The following is an 18,325-nucleotide window of genomic DNA, read 5'->3' as shown; positions in this document are numbered from 1 at the left end:
CCCCAGGCCTCCTGTGCTTCTTACAGATTGGCTACAAATCTAGTGAAATTCCATATCCATCCTCACCCCTCATTTCATAATAAATTAGAATAATGTGTAGAGCATAAAACAGTACTATTTTTATGGCTACAGTTTATTATAAAAGATGCAAGCCTATACCAGCCAAATTAAAAAAAAATATATATATATATATATAGAGAGAGAGAGAGAGAGAAAGAGAGCAAAGTGTAGGATTGTCTCAAACACAGAGGTCCCATATCTTTGCAAATAGGGTATATCACCTTTCAGACACATTGATGAATCCGACAAAGAGGAAGTCCTACATCTAGAGTTTTCATTGGGTTTTATTATGTAAATATGATTGATTATAACTTTGTATCATTAATTGAGCTGAACCTCCTGTTCTCTCATCCCTGGAGGCTGGGCTAGCCTAATACCTCAAACTTCTCTTTAGGAATATTTTAAAAATTTATTTTAATTTATTTGAGGGGGGTGGATTTCTACCATTTGCTAGTTAACTCCCTTAAAAAACCACAGTAGATGGGACTGGTCCAGATGGAAGCCAGGAGTTTGGAACCCAATCTGGTTCTTCCTCATGGATGGCAGGGTCTCAAGTAGTTGAACCATCACATGTTGTCCTCTACGCTGGATATTAGCAGGTACCTGGAACTGGAAGCAGAACTGAGACAGGAGCCCAGACATTCTGATATGTAATGCAGACATTCCAAGTGGAATCTTAACTACTGCTGCTCTAAATGCCTACCTAATACTCTGGCCTCCTAATCACATGGTTGGCCTTTCTGGTGGGCACTCTTAGACATCCCTCTAAACAGAAAGTCATGTAGTTCATGGGCTTCACAAATAACGAAGTCATTCCCATTGCTAAGGATCCTTCCCAGGAAACAGGCACAAGATGCTTCAAGTTCTTGATTACCTAACAATGATGAATCTCAGTATTAAATATGAAAGTTTATATTTCATTTTGGCAGTGCACCTTTTCTATTTCTGATGCTCACTAGAAATCTAATGTATAAAACCTTTTATCCTTTGAATGGACATGTATTAATAAAGACGTGAGGTATATTTTTGAGCAGAAATTTCAGTAGAAACCTAAGAGACTGACAGCTTGGCTTTATATAGATATAAACAGTCAGGCAACTTACTAGTATTTCAGGATAAATTGTTTATAATACTAAACTGCTTGATATAGGAGAGTAAGAATCACTCAAGAATTTTCATCAAATAAGTATTATGTGGCTGAAGAAATGTTTCTGAAATTTCCTGTTGTCTCTTTTACAAAAAGTGAGAATTTTAGATTTTTTAAAATGAGTTGGGTGAACATTTTGCAAAATTTTAAAGTGATTGTAAACATGTTTATTGTGAAGTAAAATGTTTTGATGTGGGTATTTTGCCTTAAGGGCATATTAAAGTAGCCCCATTAAACAGCTATAAAGTTTAACAGAAGTTATTTCTATTTAAAAAAAAAAAAAAAAAAAAAAAAAAAAAAAAAAAAAAAAAAAAACTAGGCTGGCGCCGTGGCTTAACAGGCTAATCCTCCGCCTTGTGGTGCCAGCACACTGGGTTCTAGTCCCGGTTGGGGCGCCAGATTCTATCCTGGTTGCCCCTCTTCCAGGCCAGCTCTCTGCTATGGCCCAGGAAGGCAGTGGAGGATGGCCCAAGTCCTTGGGCCCGCACCCGCATAGGAGACCAGAAGAAGCACCTGGCTCCTGGCTTTGGATCAGCGCGATGAGCCGGCCGCAGCGGCCATTGGAGGGTGAACCAATGGCAAAAAGGAAGACCTTTTTCTCTGTCTCTCTCTCTCACTGTCCACTCTGCCTGTCAAAAAAAATAAAAAAATAAAAATAAATAAATAAAAATAAACCTTATTTACTTTTCAGTCCTGCTTTCCACTCTTATTCCGCCTCCAAGAGTTTCAGAGAAAGATCAAGTGTTACAGTTGGGATGAGATCCCCATGCATTTATTTATTTGAGAGAGAGAGCGTCCACACTCCCATCTGTTTGTTCACTCTCCTAACGCCTGCAATAGTTGGTGCCAAAGCTGGGAACTGGAAACTCAATCCAGTTCTCCCACATGGGTGGCAAGAACCTATTTACTGAAACTATCACTGCTGCCTCCCAGGGTCTGCATTAGCAGGAAGATGGAGTCAGGAGCCACAGGCAGGGTTCAAAGTCAGGCACTCTCATATGTGAAGCAAGTATCTCAATTGCTATCTTAAATGCTAGGTCAGATACCCTCTCCATAAATACAAATAAATAATAGAGAGGGGACATAAACAGTTTGACAGACCAGAGGACTGCTTTTGAGTTCAAGTTGGCCTTTGCTAAATTCCACATGGACTAACTATTTACAGGCACTTAAGCAACATCTTGTCCAATATTCTTCTCTTTTTGGTTTCCTGTTGGTTGGTTATGGATTGCTTTGAATGCACACAGGGTAAGTTACAGTATAGTGTATCCTGCTAACAGCATGTAATAGCCTTTGTTTATTGTATTATCCATATTTTAAGATCTACATGATGCTGTCTCTGCAGGAAGAGAGCAATTTGGTAACCATGGGCAGAGACCTTTCCTTTTAGATCTAGCTTGTTAAATGGTTTATAGGAGAGATGTCATTCATTATTTCATTAATTTCAAAGACGGTGAGCAAGGCATTAATAACTTGGTTAATAATAACCTGGTACCATAAATTTTATCAGAATCAGGGAAACGGAAGTTTAGTGTTGTAAATGATCTTAATGGTCTTCCAGTTCAACTGCCCTCCTAACCTAAGAACCACCTTTAAGCTATCTCTGACCTATTATATTTACCCATCACATGTATGTAATGCCTAGGGAGCCACAATTTCATGAATATGCTTATTCCATATCTCATTGTTGATAATAAACAACTAGTTGCTTAGCCTTTCAAAATTATGACCTTATTTTCCTCTATCAATCTGGGCGCTAGTGGGCATGGTTGCTATATGCTCTCATTAAAGATGGAAAAGTTAAAAATCAGAAATGAGTCAATGTCTAAGACTGAGGCTGAGGCATTGCCAGGAATTAAATAGCTAATTTGGATGTTGGAGTCCAATAAGAACTTGATACAAATGAATAAAAGCTGGTATGTCAAATGTAGCAGGTGAATATGAGAGACAACATTTAACACTTGCCATTTGTATAGTTAGGGTGAGTATAATGTACTGCCAAGTATATTCATTTGTAGGGGAAGGAAAATTTTTTCTCTACTCCATGAGTGCTTGCTGATTGTGTATGAAACAAACTGATAGACAATTTAACAGGAGAAAAGGTCTGGTTGCCCTGGGGCATTCCATGAAAGAAAAATGAATGCCCAACAATCCAGTGAGGTGTTGAAGCTCATATACCCTCTTTAGAGGAGAGTTGGCAGGGGCATGTAGGCAGGTTAGGGGACAGTAAATGATTTGAGGAAAGGTGAATGGGCCTTGGGGGTATATAGTAGTTATTGACAAAGTATGTCTGGACCTGTTCTCATTCCCTAGTCTCTTCTCCTGTGATATGAGTATAATCTTCCCTTTGTTGATGAGACTCCTGAGAAGGGATTCATGTCAGTTGCATTCTTTTTGGAATGTCTGTCTTTAGGCAGATAAGGGAAGCTAAGGAGAAGCCCATCTCTGCATTTGGTGCATACCAAGTTGACCTATTTGAAGATTGCATTCCTGAATTTCTTAATTTTGTTATGATAATCCTCATTTTATCTTCTTTTAAGAACATATCCCCATATGTATGTCTCCATCTGCCATTAGAAGGCTCTGTATTTCCAGTGCTTTTCATTTCTCACATGTATTATGTCACGTAGAGTGCATTTATTGTTGTATTGATCCAAAATTGACCTCTAACACTACTCCTAGGTAATTATCCTAGTGTTACACCTAAAAATTTTGCTATCAGAGCATCCTAAGATTTAACTCCTAGAAGATAAATGCTATTTTTGAGTGGATAAGAAAAATATAGCATGCATCTAAGCTTTTTCAAAGCCTGCTTACTGTTTTTTTTATAAACTATCTTCAACTTCTCCTTTAAAGCAAAGAGCTGGTAAGAAATGTTTCAGATGTGACCTTTCTAATACAAAATTAAATGTAAAGATGACATCTCTTTCATAGAAATCCATTCTGTTTATTTTATTCAAGTGTTTTAGAACCCCAAACCTGGGCCTGCTTGCCCATTATGTAGCGAACTAATTACTGATATAGTCCTATAGAAAAAGTAGGTATTTTTAAAGCACAGAGCAAGGAGCCAGGCACCAGTGGATTTATTCCCAGGCTTTTGGAGAGTTAAGGGTAGCTGGTTTTACAGATTGAAGCTGGTTTTTTTTTTTTTGACAGGCAGAGTGGACAGTGAGAGAGAGACAGAGAGAAAGGTCTTCCTTTTGCCATTGGTTCACCCTTCAATGGCCGCCACGGCTGGCATGCTGCGGCCGGCGCACCGCGCTTATCCAATGGCAGGAGCCAGGTGCTTATCCTGGTCTCCCATGGGGTGCAGGGCCCAAGCACTTGGGCCATCCTCCACTGCACTCCCTGGCCACAGCAGAGAGCTGGCCTGGAAGAGGAGCAACCGGGATAGAATCCGGTGCCCTGACCGGGACTAGAACCCGGTGTGCCGGCACCGCAAGGCGGAGGATTAGCCTAGTGAGCCGCGGCGCCGGCGAAGCTGGGGTTTTTAAGTGTATGACCAACTCCTGTGCAGTTTTCTGATTGGTTCATTGTTAATGGCCTTCCTTTGTTGATGAAATTGTGTTCTTTAGGGATTTTGATAATGGTAAGGTGGTTTTCACTCAATATATCTGCAGGTGTCAGTGATGTTTTGCTTAGGGCTTGTGTTCTTAGAAAAACCCCAGAAAACATCAAGATAGTATGTACAGGTGATAACATAGCCTCTTGAGTTGTGATCAAGGGTTATATGGGGCTGACTGTGCCACTTGCTCAATTTAGTGCCTTAATTTCAGTAACAGGCTGCTTTGAAAATAAATTTTAAACCAAGGGAGGGAGACTGAGAAACTTTGGGAGACTAGGGCCAGATAGAATCTAGCATCTGCATCAAAAGCATTAGAGACAAATTTCAAGGCAAGGCTTTTACTAGATTATATTATATATGGACATACTAAATAAGTATTATGAAATAATATTATGCAGACACAGACATAGTAAGTTTTTAGTTCCACAGTTATGAGATGTTACAACATTGGAAAGGAACACTTCTAGTTGAAATAAAAAGTGCTGTTAATTTTTTGACTACTATATTGAGTTCATTGCTGCCTATTTTTGTCCCCTCTCCTTTTTGTAAAGCTGTACTCTGACAACAACTGTTTTATAAATTCAGTTTAATAGATGGAGAATATTGCTTAAACCTTAAAAAGAGAATGTAGTGCTGCTGAAGTCATGGATAAGTCAGATTTAATGAAGTCTTTTCAGTTTTTTAGAGAAATGTGATAGATTTCACTAAAGATGTTATTTATAGACCAGTCTTTTCCCTTAGCTGAAGCTCAGATGCAAAATTTGAGGATAAATCAGTTTCTGCTGAAAACCTATTTGGTTCATGGATTTCTCTTGAATATAGGATAATCTTGAGATCTTGTTAAATTTTGGGGAAAAAAGTAAGAAATGTCAAATTAACAGCACTTTATGCATCTTTTAAATTTATTCCATTATTTGGACCCATTCTATTATAAAACAAATGGCTAAATTGGCCAGCACTTCGCTCAATAGGCTAATCCTCTGCCTGCCTGCGGCACCAGCTCACCAGGTTCTAGTCCCGGTCAGGGCGCCGGATTCTGTCCCAGTCGCTCCTCTTTCTGTCCAGCTCTCTGCTGTGGCCCGGGAGTGCAGTGGAGGATGGCCCAAGTCCTTGGGCCCTGCACCCACATGGGAGACCAGGAGAAGCACCAGGCTCCTGACTTTGGATCAGCGTGGTGCGCCAGCCGTCGAGGCCACTTTGGGGGTGAACCAACGGAAAAAAGGAAGACCTTTCTCTCTGTCTCTCTCTCTCACTGTCCACTCTGCCTGTCAAAAAATACATAAATAAATAAAAATAAAAAGCAAATAAAAATAAAAAAAACAAATGGCTTTATGCTTCTTAATCTATTGCTATCTTGGCAACTTACAAACATTACATAAAATTATCTTTTAAATCTAGCCAGGGTGTTTTTCAATCTTACAAATAAATGAAAAATAGTCATTGTTCAAAAATTTTTCTCCATAAGTTCCAAATTATTGTTTGTTAAAATCATCCTCCACAGTTAGTGAATTGTAAGGTTAGAAAACAAAAAGATGGGGGTTTATATACTAGAATAAGTTCAATACCAGGTTCTGGCTACTGACTTTAGCCTCTATATAATGTACATCCTGGGAGGCAGTGGTTATGACTCAAGTAATTTGGTTCCCTGCTTCAACCTTAGATTGGCCCCAACTATTCTAGGCATTTGGGCAGTGAACTACAGAATGGGAATACTCGGTCCATCAGTGTTTCTCGGTATGTATTTCTCTATCTCTCGTCCTCTCAAATATATTTTTTTAAAAAAAGGTAATGGCTAGAAATATATATTACTGCTGAAAAGAGTACATGATATGAAATTGAATGTCCTATGGCAATGTAATTTCATATCATGGTATTGACTATACCCTGAATAAACAATACCCATTATGAAACAATTTTTAACGTTTTTTTGTGAAATGAAGATAATTTTTACTCATCTGCAATCTTCTCTGTAATTTCTGAAAGATATCATTTCAGTAGAGACATTGAGAGTTATGTTAGTATCTTGAGATATCATTCATTTTTGTCTGGAGACTTGAGCTCTTAGATATAGTTTTCATGAAATCAAAAAGAGAGGCAGATTTTATGAAAATCTCCCTGTGGATTTACTTGCTTGTGTGCTTGATATAAACTTGTAGGTGTAAGAATAAGAGCACAGTGTGTATTTCACTCTTTGGTTATTGATTAGTTATTTATTAGTGTGTTTACTAATTCTTTATTACAATAACCAATCAAGCAGTTAGACAGATGTGCATATCACATAATTTGAAGTGACTATTCAAAATGTAGTCGGTGAAGTACAGTGATATAATAAGCTGTTACAGATTTCTAGTCTGCATCAGAATTTTACTTAAGAATAGAAATGATGAGTCCTTATTCTGTGAATTATTAAGAGCTGTATGCTTAAGATGATGTAGTTCAGTTTCTGTGCTGGCTTTCAAAAATGATATCCCTCTTTTCTATTTCCAACAAATGCAGAATCCTTGGAAATGAAAATTAGCTGCAGCTGTGATTTTGTGAATGGTTTCCTAGAAACTACACTGAAGGAAACCCTAGTCCACAAATGAGGTTCATACTGGTCTTTTAAGCAAGTACAGATGGGGGATTTATGAATTTTCATTATTACTATCAAGATGCTTTAAATATGTTTTCTGAAGGTGATGGTCACATTTTTAAAGGCTATGATAACTGAAATGTGGTATTGTGATGCCTCTGGCTTTGTTTTTGTTGTACAAGATTGCTTTAGCTATTCGAGGTCTCCTGTGTCTCCATATGAATTTCAGCATCACTTTTTCTAGATCTGAGAAGAATGTCTTTGGTATTTTGATTGGTATTGCATTGAATCTATAAATTGCTTTTGGGAGAATGGACATTTTGAAGATATTGATTCTTCCAATCCATGAGCATGGAAGAATTTTCCATTTTTTGGTATGCTCTCCTATTTCATTCTTTAAGATTTTGTAATTCTAATCGTAGAGTTATTTAAATCCTTGATTAAGTTTATTCCAAGGTATTTGACTGTTTTTGTGGCTAGTGTGAATGGGACTGTTCTTAGCAGTTCTTAACTCAGCCGTGACATTGCCTGTGTATACAAAGGCTGTTGATTTTTGTACATTGATTTTATATCCTGTTACTTTGCCAAACTATTCTATGAGTTCTAATAGTCTCTTAGTAGAGTTCTTTGGATCCCCTAAATAAAGAATCATATCATCTGCAAAGAGGGATAGTTTGAGTTCTTCCTTCCCAATTTGTATCCCTTTAATTTCTTTTTCTTGCCTAATGGCTCTGGCTAAAGCTCCCAGAACTATATTGAATAGCAGTGGTGAGAGTGGGCATCCCAGTCTGGTACCAGATCTCAGTGGAAATGCTTCCAACTTTTCGCCATTCAATAGGATGCTGGCTGTGGGTTTTTCATAAATTGCTTTGATTGTATTGAGGAATGTTCCAGATTTCAAGACATAATACAGGGCAGTTGTAATCAAAACAGCATGGTACTGGTACAGAAACAGATGGATAGACCAATGGAACATAATAGAAACACCAGAAATCAATCCAAACATCTACAGCCAACTTATATTTGATCAAGGATCTAAAACCAATTCCTGGAGCAAGGACAGTCTATTCAATAAATGGTGCTGGGAAAACTGGATTTCCATGTGCAGAAGCATGGAGCAAGACCCCTATCTTACACCTTACACAAAAATCCACTCAACATGGATTAAAGACCTAAATTTATGACCTGACACCGTCAAATTATTAGAGAATATTGGAGAAACCCTAAAAGATATTGGCACTGGCAAAGGCTTCTTGGAAAAGACCCTGGAGGCACAGGCAGTCAAAGCCATAATTAACTATTGGGGTTATATCAAATTGAGAAGTTTCTGTACTGCAAAAGAAATAGTCAGGAAAGTGAAGAGGCAACTGACAGAATGGGAAAAATATTTGCAAACTATGTAACTGATAAAGGATTAATATCCAGAATCTACAAAGAGATCAAGAAACTCCACAACAACAAAATAAACAGGCCGGCGCCGTGGCTCAACAGGCTAATCCTCCGCCTTGCGGCGCCGGCACACCGGGTTCTAGTCCCGGTCGGGGCACCGGTCCTGTCCCGGTTGCCCCTCTTCCAGGCCAGCTCTCTGCTGTGGCCAGGGAGTGCAGTGGAGGATGGCCCAAGTGCTTGGGTCCTGCACCCCATGGGAGACCAGGAGAAGCACCTGGCTCCTGCCATCGGAACAGCGCGGTGCGCCGGCCGCAGCGCGCTACCGCGGCGGCCATTAGAGGGTGAACCAACGGCAAAGGAAGACCTTTCTCTCTATCTCTCTCTCTCACTGTCCACTCTGCCTGTCAAAAATAAAAAAAAATAAAAATAAAAATAAAAAAAAAACAAACAAAATAAACAACCCACTTAAGAGATGGGCCAAGGAACTCAATAGACATTTTTCAAAAGAGGAAATCCAAATGGCCAACAGACACATGAGAAAATGTTCAGGATCACTAGCCATCAGGGAAATGCAAATTAAAGCCACAGTGAGGTTTCACCTCACCCCGGTGAGAATGGCTCACATACAGAAATCTACCAACAACAGATGCTGGCAAGGATGTGGGGAAAAAGGGACACTAACCCACTGTTGGTGGGAATGCAAACTGGTAAAGCCACTATGGAATTCAGTCTGGAGATTCCTCAGAAACCTGAATATAACCCTGCCATACAACCCAGCCATCCCACTCTTTGGAATTTACCCAAAGGAAATTAAATTGGCAAACACAAAAGCTGTCTGCACCTTAATGTTTATTGCAGCTCAATTCACAAAGTTAAGACCTGGAATCAACCTAAATGCCTATCAACAATAGGCTGGATAAAGAAATTATGGGACATGTACTCTATAGAATACTATACAGCAGTAAGAAACAATGAAATCTAGTCATTTGCAACAAAATAGAAGAATCTGGAAAATACCATGCTGAGTGAAATAAGCCAGTCTCAAAGGGACAAATATCATATGTTCTCCCTGATCAGTGACAACTAACCAACCACAAAAAAGGAAACCTGTTGAAGTGAAATGGACACTATGAGAAACAGTGACTTGATCAGCCCTTGTCCTGACTGTTGATGAACAACTTAATACTTTATCCCTTTTAGTATTTTTTTGTTCTACTTAATACTATTGGTTGAAATCTTTAATTAACACACAATTACTCTTAAGTGCTGAAATTTAACTGAAAAGTGATCTCTGTTAAATATAAGAGTGGGAATAAGAGAGGGAGGAGATGTACAATTTGGGACATGCTCAATTGGACTTGCCCCAAATGGTAGAGTTAGAAATGTACCAGGGGATTCCAGTTCAATCCCATTAAGTTGGCATGTACCAATGTCATCTCACCAATCCAAGTGATCAATTTCTGTTCAGAATTGATCATACTGATAGGACTAAGAGTCAAGGGGATCACATAAACAAGACTAGTGTCTGCTAATACTAACTGATAGAATTAAAAAGGGAGAGAACGATCCAACATGGGAAGCAGGATACACTGCAGACCCATAGAATGGCAGATGTCCTAAACAGTAAACATGGGCTTACAAATAATTCTTTCATATGCTAATTTCATCTCCATTGGGTAAATTCCCAGTAGTGGAATGACTGTGTCATGTAGAAGGTCTGTATTTAGATTTCTGAGATATCTCTATACAGTCTTCCATAGTGGCTGTACCAGTATACATCCGCACCAACAGTGAATTAGGGTACCTTTTTCCTCATATCATCAAAAGCATTTGCTGTTTGTTTATTTCTATATGAAAGCCACTCTAATAGAAGTGAGGTGAAACCTCATTGTGGTTTGAGAATTTTTATGAATCTGTGGCCATTTGAATATCTCTTTTGAAAAATGCCTGTTTAAGTCCTTTGCCCATTTCTTAACTTGGTTGTTTGTTTTATTGTTGATGAGTTTCCTGATCTTTTTATATTTTTTGGTTATTAATCCTTTATCAGTTGCATAATTTGCAAATAATTTCTCCCGTTCTGTCTGTTGCCTCTTCAAGCTGCTGAGTGTTTCTTTTGCAGTACAGAAGCTTCTCAATTTGATGTAATCCCATTGTCAATTTTTGCTTTGATTGACTGTGACTCTGGAGTCTTTTCCAAGAAGTCTTTGCCTATGCCAATGTCATAAAGAGTTTCTCCAATGTTCTCTAATAATTTGGTTGTATCAGGTTGTAGATTTAGGTCTTTAATGCATTTTGAGTAGATTTTTGTTTAAGGTGTAAGGTAGTAGTCTTGCTACATACTTGTGCATGTGGAGATCCAGTTTTTCCAGCACCTTTGTTGAAGAGACTTTCCTTGCTCCAGATATTGATTTTAGATCCTTTATCAAAGATAAGTTGGTTGTAGATGTGTGGGTTAATACTTTGATTATAATTGTCCTGTAGTATGTCTTGAAATCTGGTATTGCAATGCCACTGGCTTTGTTTTTGTTGTATAAGATTGCTTTAGCTATTCAGAGTCTCTTGTGTTTCCATATGAATTTCAGCATCATTTTTTTAGATCTGAGAAGAATGTCCTTGGTATTTTTATTGATATCACTAGCATTGAATCTGTAAATTGCTTTTGGCAGTATGGACATTTTGATGATATTGATTCTTCTAGTCCATGAATGTGGAAGGTTGTTTCCATTTTTTATATCTAATTCCATTTCTTTCTTCAGAGTTTTGTAATTCTCATCAAAGAAATCTTTGACATCCTTGGTAAAATTGATTCCAAGGCATTTGATTTTTTTTTGTAACTATTGTGAATGAGGTTGATCTTAGAATATGTACCAGCATCCCATATGGGTGCTGGTTTGAGTCCTGGCTGCTCCACTTCTGATCCAGTTCTCTGCTATGGCCTGGGTAAACAGTGGAGGATGGCCTAAGTCCTTGGGCCCCTGCACCTGCGTGGGAGACCCAGCGGAAGCTCCTGGCTCCTGGCTTCACAACTCTGGCTGTTGTGGCAAACTGGGGATTGAACCAGTGGATGAAAGACCTCTCTTTCTCTCTCTGCCTCTCCTTCTCTCTCTGTGTAACTCTGACTTTGAAATAAATAAATAAATCTTTTTTAAAAAAAGGATTTGTTTTCAGCCATGACATTGTCTATATATACAAAGGTTATTGATGTTTGTGTTTTGATTTTATATTCTGAAACTTTATCAAACTCTTCTATGAGATCCAGTAGTCTCTTAGTGGAATCTTTTGGATCCCCTATATATAGAATCAGGTATAAACAGGGATAGTTTGGTTTCAACATGCCCAATTTGTATCTCTTTGATTTCTTTTTCTTGTCTAATGGCTCTGGCTAAAACTACCAAGACTATATTGAATAGCAGTGGTGAGGGTGGGCATCCCTGTATGGTTACGGATCTCAGTGGGAATGCTTCCAACTTCTCCCCATTCAGTAGGAACTTGGCTGTGGGTTTGTTGTTAAGTTGCCTTGATTGTTTTTTCTATACCTGATTTGTTTAGAGTTTTCATCATGAAAGGGTGTTTTATTTTATCAAATGCTTTCTCTGCATCTATTTTTTTATTATTTTTGACAGGCAGAGTCACAGTGAGAGAGAGACAGAGAGAAAGGTCTTCCTTTTGCTGTTGGTTCACCCTCCAATGGCCGCCGCGGGAGGCGCGCTGTGGCTGGCACACCGCGCTGATCTGATGGCAGGAGCCAGGTGCTTATCCTGGTCTCCCATGGGGTGCAGGGCCCAAGGACTTGGGCCATCTAAGATAATCATATGGTTCTTGTTCTTCAGTTTGTTAATGTGATGTATCACATTGATTGATTTGCAAATATTGAATCATCCCTGCATCCCAGGTATAAATCCCATTTTGTCTGGGTGAATGATCTTTCTGATGTGTTGTTGGATTTGGTTATCTAGTATTTTGTTGAGGATTTTTGCATCTATGCTATGTTCATCAGGGAACTTGATCTACACTTCTCTTTCTCTATTGTATCTTTTTAAGTTTTAGGATATAAGGTGATGCTGTCTTCATAGAAGGAGTTCAGGAGGATTCCCTTCCTTTCAGTTGTTTTGAATAGCTTGAGAATTGGAGTTATTGCTTTTTTTTTTATTTGACAGATAGAGTTACAGACAGTGAGAGAGAGAGACAGAGAGAAAGGTCTTCCTTCCGTTGGTTCACTCCCCAAATGGCCGCCACCGCCAGCGCTGTGCTGATCCAAAGCCAGGAGCCGGGTGCTTCAGACTGGTCTCCCACATGGGTCCAGGGGCCCAAGCACTTGGGCCATCTTCCACTACCCTCCCGGGCCACAGCAGAGAGCTGGACTGGAAGAGGAAGCACCCGGGAATAGAACCTGGCGCCCATATGGGATGCCGGCACCACAGGCCGAGGATTAACCAAGTGAGCCACGGTGCCGGCCCCCAGAGTTATTTCTTTAAATGCCTGATGGAATATAGTAGTGAAGCATCCATTCCTGGACTTTTCCTTGCTGGGAGGGTCTCTACTGTTGATTCAGTTTCCATCTTTGTTATTGGGCTGTTTAGGTTTTATATGTCCTCAGGGCTCAATTTAGGTAGTTTGTATGTGTCCAGAAATCTATCCATTTATCCATTTCTTCTGGGTTTCCTGGTTTGTTGGCATACAGCTTTTTGTAGTAATTTCAGATGATTGTTTTTATTTCTGTGGTGTCTGTTTTTACATTTCATTTTACATCTCTAATTTTATAGACTTGGGTCTTCTCCCTCCTTTTTTTGTGTTAGGTGGGCCAATGATTTGTCAATTTTGTTTATTTTTTAAGAAACCAGCTCTTTGTTTTGCTGATCTTTTGCATTTTTTTTGTTTTACTTTTGTTTATTTCTTCTCTAATTTTAATTATTTCTTTCCTCCTACTAATTTTGGGTTTGGTTTCTTGTTGCTTTTCTAGGTTCTTGAGATGCGTTAGTAGCTCATTTGTTTGGTACCTTTCCAATTTCTTTTTTTTCCCCAAGTTCTTAATGTAGGCACCACTCACTATAAACTTTCCTCTTAACACTGTTTTTGCTGTATCCAACAAGTTTTGTTACATTGTATTGTCATCTTTATTTGTTCCAGAAATTGTGTGATTTCTCTTTTGATTTTCTCAGTGGCCCACTGTTCATCTATGTTTTTGGATATGTTCTAGAGATTCTTAAATTGTTGATTTCCAGCTTCATTGCACTGTGGTCTAAGAGGATGCATGGTATGATTTTGATTTTTTTTTTAGTTTCCTGAGACATTTAATTTCTGTCATGGAAGGTCTTTATTACAGGATGCCGATGCTGGGTAGAGAGAGAAATGTACCCCTTTTTTTCCCTCTACTTTGGCAGGTACCCTATCCCCTACAGGGCTCAAGCTGTACCCATGCCAGGCTTTTCATGCAGCTTTATTGCCAGTTGCTTGGGCTGTGGCAGTCTGGTCTCATCTCACTTTCCATAGCTGGTGCTCAGGCTATCGGCTGCTGGGGTCTTGAGTTATGCATGTCTACACCCTCCTCATAGGTCCACAGTATCCCTCTAATTTGCGTGGAGTTTTCTCCCTAATTCTTTCCTGAGTTTGCACTTTCTTCACTTTTTTTTTTTTTTTTTTTTGACGGGCAGAGTGGACAGTGAGAGAGAGAGATAGAGAGAAAGGTCTTCCTTTTTGCCATTGATTCACCCTCCAATGGCCGCCGCGGAAGCGCGCTGCGGCCGGCGCACCGCGCCGATCCGATGGCAGGAGCCAGGTGCTTCTCCTGGTCTCCCATGGGGTGCAGGGCCCAAGCACTTGGGCCATCCTCCACTGCACTCCCTGGCCACAGCAGAGAGCTGGCCTGGAAGAGGGGCAACCGGGACAGGATCGGTGCCCCAACCGGGACTAGAACCTGGTGTGCCGGTGCCGCAAGGCGGAGGATTAGCCTAGTGAGCCGCGGCGCCGGCCTGCACTTTCTTCACTTTTTAAAAAAATTATCTTCTTCTAGGCTACAGCAGTATGCTCCCTCCCTATTCTGCGATCTTATGGCAGTCTCTCATCATTTTTTAAAATTAGAAACTTAGTTATTACATTTTCAAATTTATTTAAAATACATAAGTTGAAAAGGAATTGAATTTTTTGCTTATTTAAACAATCTCAGGTTTCTGAGTATTTATTTGTTTAAAAAGATTTATTAATTTGGAAGGCAGAGTTATAGAGACAGAGAATAAGAGAGAGAGAGCAAGAGTGAAAGAAAGAGAGAGAGAGAGATCTTCCGTCTGGTGATTAACTCAGTATATGTCTGGGGATTGGGGTGATGGCTGGGTGGCCAGTGAATCCAGGAGCCAGGAGCTCCTTGTAGGTCTCCCATGTGGGTTCAGTGGCCCAGGTACTTGAAACATCTTTTGCTGCTTTCCCAGCATATTGGCAGGTAGCTGGATTGGAAGTGGAACAGCCAGGACAAAAACTGCTGTCCATATGGAATTCCAGCATTGCAGGTGGTGACTTAACCTGCAAAATCACATCACCACCACCACCACCACCCCAAATCTATCCTAATCCAGGTAATCATCATTCGTTTATTTTATTAAATCCAGGTTTATAAAATTCATGTATATTGAATGTATTCTTTGAATTCTTACTGTATGCTTGGTATTGATAGTATTTTTGTGAAAACATTAAAATAATCCAGAAAGTGTGTCTTTTTAAATTTTTTAAATTCATTGGGTATATAAGAAACATGTGGCAATAGGTAAATTATAGATCCTAGGCAATTCTACAGTTATTAAGTACATAATTTTTGAATGCATATAAAAGGATCAATAGTAAATACTTATTACATTGTCCTATTTGAATTTGTAATATTAAAACAACCCTATTCTTTGTTTAGTAATGTTTCTAGTCTATTCAAGCAAAGAAATATAGAAGATATATTGTGTTTGGAGTTCAATTAAATATTTGAAAAGTTTCTAGTGGCAAGATAGTGACATATTTACTATTAAATATTAGATTGGTGTAACAATAAAGTTCTTTGATTAATAGGATTAATATCAGTGTGATGTTGTATTCAGTTTCTAATGGAGGATGCCTTTTATCTATCACTACATTTTATACATTTCTTATATGAATACATTGAATTTTTAAAATAATTTTGTAGATGAAACAAATCCTTGACATATTAAATAAAAGTCTTGACAGAAACTTGACACTTAAATCAAATGAGATACATATTTAAAAAAGATTTATTTATGTATTTTGAAAGAGATAGAGAGGGAGAGACATTTGCTGGTTCACTTCCCAGATGGCATTAATCACCAGGGTGGGGCCAGGTCCAAGCCAGGAGCCAGCAACTTCATTCGGTCTCCTCACATGGGTAGCAAGGGCCCAAGATCTGAGATCATCTTTTAAGGTACCTTTCTCAGGCCACAAGCAAGGGTCAGGATCAAAAGTGGATCACCCAGGACATGAACTAGCTCCTTTATGAGATTCAGGTGTTGCAGGCCGGGGCTTTGTCCACTATGTCACAAGATACATTTTTAATAAGACTGATACATGTTCTGCACTTTGGTTCACAGAACAGTGTGAAAATATAGATAAACAATGACTGCTCTGAAAAATGAGCAAGTAGTAAATTTTACATGAAGATTCATCCAAGAATGGGTGGGGAGACTGCTAATTAGATCTCATAATTCTACATAATTCTAATTTTATTCTATCAACAGCTTATTTTTCTACCTTAATATCAGTAACTAACTCAGCATAGTAAAGAACAGAAAGTCACCTTCGTGTGCTGTTCCTTCTCTTCTTGTTTTCTGGTTGGCTCTTGATGCTTAATCCATAAACATATGAGTCAGCCTCTGCTTCAGTCCTTTTGTATGATCAGTCAATACATTGTGTTTTCATTCAGTATCGTTGGAGATATACTGTGAGAGGTTTTTTTTTAAGATTAAAAATTTTATATTTTGTCCACTATGCTATATAAAGCTTTCTTTTTGTTCAAGATTGATTTATTTTGTTTGACAGGCAGAATGACAGAAAGAGTTGAGAAGAGAGAGAGGATAGGAAAGAGGGGAGACTGGGGGAGGTGAGAGAGAGGAAGATGGGGAGAGAGAGAGAGAGAGAGAGAAAGAGACTTCATCTCTGAGCCTCCCATATGGGTTGCAGGAACATGAGTATTTGAACCAATCTCTGCTGCTTTCCCAGGCACATTTGCAAATAGTTGGATCAGAAGTAGAAAAGCAGAAATTCAAACTGACACTCAAATAATTGATGCTGATAGGGAATGCTGGCATTCCAAGCAGCGGCTTAACACACAATGCCACAATAGTGTTCCCCAATATATAGCTTTCTAACAATTTAATATGCATTTACCTGATTGACATGCATTCTTAAGGCTGTACTAATGTGGAGAGTAGCAAAGAGACTAATTACAAGGCTAGTGAAACATGAGCAGTACAGATCAGAAATGAAGGTTTAGGAAGGTGGAAGAGGGGAACATTGAGAGGAAATTGATGGAAAACATAGGCACATGGCAAAATTTGTGGAGAATTTTGTTTTAAAATAAGGAACACATTTCTAGTAATTAAAATATCTCAATCTTAAGAATAGCCTGTCTCAATAAAATTAAACTGCTTTTTAAAGATAATATAAATATCATGGTATTGCTGAAATGCTGAAAGCTGAAAAATGCTACTGAAGGTCTCTTTGAGACTGAGAGATATTGATACCATTATAAATATCCTTGATGACATGTAAGATAAGTGATTCCTACATTTGTAAAGTAAAACAGTACAAGAATTCAATATAGAAAGAATAAAGAGAGAGATAGAGGGAAGAGAGGGAAGGAGCGGAGATAAAATATTATGGAGGAAATTATGTATGAATTGATCAGAGTGGAACTATAAAGGGACTAATTGATATAGCTAAGATAGGAAATGAAAATCACTTAGGAGGGATATCAATGTAGTTTATTTGAAGCCAAAGATGGCACACAGATGTGCCTAAAAAGTCACTTTAGATCTCATTTTGGAATTTCTCAATGCCACAGTATAGGTTTTGGATATTGGGCTGTGGTGATTAAGTGTAGATTTAAAAGCTGATTAGAAAGTGCTCATCACATTTAAATATTGAGATTTTTTTTAGTGCTAGTTACATTGAAGTAGTACTGGAAAAAAGTAAAATAAATTGCAAAGAAAATATAGAGAAAAAATTGCTTTTTTGATACTCAAGTGTCAGAAGTTGGCCAAGGGAAGTTTGAATTTAATGTGGAAAATATTAGAACAAGAAGAAAATAAGAAAAATGGGCTTGGATGTAAAAAAATATTAATCATGTATTTATAGATCATTGAATTTTGTGAAGACACTGGAAATCTTAAGTGAATGATGTCTATCAGATAATTATAGTGTAGGTTACAGTAGAAGTTACAGAGGGATATAAATTGGAATGTATAAACCATCACTGAAGGAAAGAGTACAATGCATAGTGGAGAATACAGAGAACTTTAAGTAATATGTATATATATGTATATATATACATATATATATTTAATATGAGTTAGGGAAAATACTTAAGAAGAATTAGAGAAGTATG

At 38.4% G+C, this 18,325-nt stretch overlaps 1 protein-coding gene across 1 annotated transcript in view; it reads left to right on the top strand.

Annotated features, from left to right (window-relative positions):
- The window catches only part of HCN1 (hyperpolarization activated cyclic nucleotide gated potassium channel 1), a 406,216-nt gene that overhangs the window by 136,656 nt on the left and 251,235 nt on the right, over positions 1-18,325 (top strand). The window lies entirely within an intron of this gene.

The sequence above is a fragment of the Lepus europaeus genome, chromosome 15, assembly GCF_033115175.1.
Source record: "Lepus europaeus isolate LE1 chromosome 15, mLepTim1.pri, whole genome shotgun sequence".
Lineage (NCBI taxonomy): Eukaryota > Metazoa > Chordata > Mammalia > Lagomorpha > Leporidae > Lepus > Lepus europaeus.
Note: the sequence above shows the minus strand (reverse complement) of the source record. Positions and strands in the feature narration are given on the sequence as shown.